The following is a 3,924-nucleotide window of genomic DNA, read 5'->3' as shown; positions in this document are numbered from 1 at the left end:
AAAAGTACTATCCGGAGGACGGTAACATCTTCAGTCATTCCTTTCCTTTAGGGAGGGATAGCCTGAACCTTTAGACCCATTTAAGCGTCTTATGGAATTCGGCTATCTCTAACTTAAGTTGAGAGTGAACATCTGGGGAATACGTCTGATCTGGGATGGCCCAAAAGGGCTAGGACTGTAATTAACCCTTCAGGATAATGTATGAACCAGATGCAGCTGCAGTCACAACTTGAAGCAAGTACAAGCCCAGGTGTGCACTCTGGAAGGATTTTAGTTATTAAGAAGAAGAAACCAGGGTGAGTTTTTTTTGAAGAGGCAAGTAATCACTGCTTTATTGATCATTTAGTAACTTGTTGAACGGGCTTCGCTTGCATTTCCTGTACAGGAACAAGGCGATCAAAGAAGCAGAGATCAGAGAGACCGCTGTCACAGTCAGGGCCACCATCAGGACCACCGCAGGCTCCACACCACCTGGAGACCTCTCCTCCACCCGTTGCTCAACTTCATTAAGGGACTCAGTTGCCAGGTCTGTCACATCAGTATCCAGAATGATCAGGGGTCCAAGTGAGGCCTCACCCTCCCACTTCAATTCAGCATCACTCCCAGCTTCAGGTACAAGATCCCTCCTTCCTCTGGAATCAAATCGGAACTCCTTTGTGGCACCGCAGTTGCCCAAGTCAACAGGCACAAATGTCATTGTTGGATACTTCCAATGGGGTCCAGACATTCTGCATCTTCTGAAAGTACAAGCTTTGCTCATGGAATCTCTCCGATCCACTGCAGCAACCTTCAGGTGACAGGAGATGAACATCAAGGAACGGTCATCTCCAAAGAAGCGGAATGCATCCAGGTCAAAGCGGAGCTTGTCCAGCTCACGCTTGTCTCTTGGCAACACGAAGGTTGAGAAGAAGTCCTCAGCTTTGCTGTCCAGGAGGTAACCATTGTAGTCAATGATGCTGTATCTCGGGGTGGAGTCCTTATCTGGGCTCAACGTAGCGACACAACGGTCAATGTAGAGCTTCAGGGGCATGTGGTTGGTCATTGAAACAGAGGCCTCAATGTGAATGAGGTCACCCAGGTAGTAGATAGTTGAGGTGTGCTCTGTGAGCCAGTCATTCATTAGGCGCAGAGAAAATGACAGAAGCCCCTCGCCAGATTTGGTGGAGCTGAACGGGATCCAGGTGGGCTTGATCAGGTTACTGCTCACATTGCCCTTCCTAAAATAGTGGCACTCAATGGGAATGACAGCTACATTAGTTCTCACAATGACAGATCCATGGGCCTTGGGGGTGTGGTTCAGGTGGATGGTGTAGACCAGGAAATCTCCAGACACCTGAAAGACATCAGGTTCAGAAATGGACAACATTCTACTCAGGTGGTTGGAAGTTGTGCAGCCTCAGCAGCCAATGCAAGGAGGGGGATTGCAAGCACAAGACAATCAAACAGAATAAAAGACTCAATGAAAGGACAGCTTCACTTCAATAAAGGAGCCACAGGTTGATAATAATTAGGAACAATGAATAGAACAGCAGATTTAAGCCTCATTTAATCCAGGCTCCCCTCTATTCTGATACAGGGAGAGAAAACTGAATATTGTAACTAACTGAACCATTAAACTGAATCCCCAGTGACCTAAAAATCCACAAGACAGGATGTATGGAAGGAAAAGTTTGGAAGAACCAAGTGAAGGCTCAAGACCAATAGGGCTGTGATCACAAGGTTGGAGACACTCAGGAAGACCAGTTAAAGCAAAGAACAATTAATAATTCAACACAAGTCTGAGGATTTAAAAGCAGGAGATAGGAATCTCCTCAACATCAATGACATTTCAGCAAGGGTAGGAATAAAGAGTTGGGTCTAGTCCATACACCAAGCTTAGAGCAAGAGTTGAGGAATCACATTACCTTCAATCTGCTGCCACATTCATGGAGCCCATAGTCAAAGAGGACGGTGTGGTTCTGAGAGTAGATCCCGGTTGGCCGACAACCTGCCGTCCCCAGGGTCAGGTCAGCAGCTTTAATCAGGTGCGTGGATCCAAATAAATCCATCTGTACCCTAACCAGCAGGTTGTGCTCTCCACACTGCACCATCACAGTCTGCAGTGGAGACACACTGCACCCCTCAGACACACTGAAACTGAAGCCAAAGGAAGACCCAGGAGGAGGGACTCTCTGAGGCCCAGGGGTGGCTTTTACTCTTCTCCATGGAAACCTTTGGCCTCCAAACTGTTGCCAAATATCAGAGGAACAAACAGCTCCAACTAACACCAGCACTGGGCGCAAACCCCTCACTACAAAATCCCCCATGATACTAAACAACTCAACTATCCCTTCACCCATCAACAAGCACCTTTTATACACACAACCTACAGTCACCTGACACCAATGATACATTGAGTTAATTAACCAGCCCCATGAACAAGTGAAGATGATCAAGAAGCGAACATAGCCGCCGAAGAGAGACAGGCAATCGGGCAGAACGACCCCCTCGACCGCCCGCTGCCTGGAACTGTTAATGGCTATCTTCGCCAGGTCCAGGAGCAGTCCGACGAGGGGGTCTGTAATGTATATACCTTAAAGGAGGGAACTATCCTTTACAGCTCATGTATACTGCAGTACCGGCAGTGACCACACCTGTATATAGCACTGAGTAGTAATCTGTGCAGATCAGTTCCAGTGTGGAGCCACGTTGAGTAAACACCTGTTGTACCATTCTCCTGCAGTCTGTGTCTTATTATACACAGACACAACATTGGCGACGAGGCAAGTTCGAACCTACCTGCAACTCTGCATCACCTCCCGGGGATTCGTTCCTGGAGATCAGTGGATTGGAGGTCAAGGCCAGAGACTCGGGCGTCGACCACGGGCAACCGCCAAGTCATCCAGCAGAGACTCGAGAATTGCGGGGGAAGCTGTCGAGAGCCAGGCTTGGCTTTCCAGTCGAGGTGGTCCAGCGAAACGGGCTGGCAACAGGTAGTGTGCAGACCCTTCCCGGACAGTGGCGGGCTAGAGCCCGACCAAGCGGCACAGCAAAGGGCCGAGCAGCGTCGACGGGGGAGAGAGAGAGAGGGCAGAGCGCATAGGGCACAGCCGGTGATCAGGGGCCGAGCAGCGTCGAAGAGAGGGAGAGAGAGACGTGCAGAAACCCGCGAGGCGCCGCCATTGCCATGAGGACCGCCGAGAGCGGCGTTGGCAGCAGCGCAGGAGAAGTGCACAAAACCTACAGGGCGCCGCCATTGCCACGAGAACCGCCGGGAGTGGCATTGGCAGCAGCGGGGGAGGAAGGAAAGCGCGGGAGACGCCATTTTAAGCCATTGGGAGACGCCATTTTAAACCACACCCAAAATGCCGAAGAGTGGCAGTATCACCGCATTTGACAATGAAGTCGAAGATTGGGCTACATATGTCGAACGAATAGAGGTATACTGCAAGGCAAATGAGGTGTCAGATGACAAGAAAGTGTCGGTATTGTTAAATTTAATGGGTGCAAAGACGTATGGTTTATTACGAAATCTAGTAACCCCAACGAAGCCAATGGAAAAGAGTTTTGAAGACATAGTAACGATACTACAGGAAAATTTAAACCCCACACCGCTGCTGATAGCAGAAAGATTCAAGTTTCACAAACGGAACCAGCATAAGGATGAAAGCAATGCTGATTATTTAACAGAACTGCGCAAACTATCGAAACACAGCCAGTTTGGAGCGGGACTGGCAGATACCTTAAGGGACAAGTTTGTGTGTGGGCTTCAAAGTGAAGGAACCCAGAAACGGCTTTTATCTGAAAAGGACCTTACGCTGGAAAAGGCTTTCAGCATTGCGGTATCATATGAAGCAGCAGCACGGGGCGCTGCAGAGATACAACAGAGACCGCAAGAATATGGCACAAATGAAATGTCATATGGAACAGAGAAGTGCTATCGCT

At 49.1% G+C, this 3,924-nt stretch overlaps 1 pseudogene; it reads right to left on the bottom strand.

Annotated features, from left to right (window-relative positions):
• Nucleotides 1-331: 331 nt before the first annotated feature.
• On the bottom strand, nucleotides 332-2,319 carry LOC147123512 (zona pellucida sperm-binding protein 3-like; annotated as a pseudogene).
• Between the last annotated feature and the right edge of the window lie 1,605 nt (nucleotides 2,320-3,924).

This window comes from Somniosus microcephalus, chromosome 2 (assembly GCF_052327205.1).
Source record: "Somniosus microcephalus isolate GS21.2 chromosome 2, FLI_Smic_1.0, whole genome shotgun sequence".
Classification (NCBI taxonomy): Eukaryota; Metazoa; Chordata; class Chondrichthyes; order Squaliformes; family Somniosidae; genus Somniosus; species Somniosus microcephalus.
This window is presented reverse-complemented; position numbering and strand designations above follow the sequence as displayed.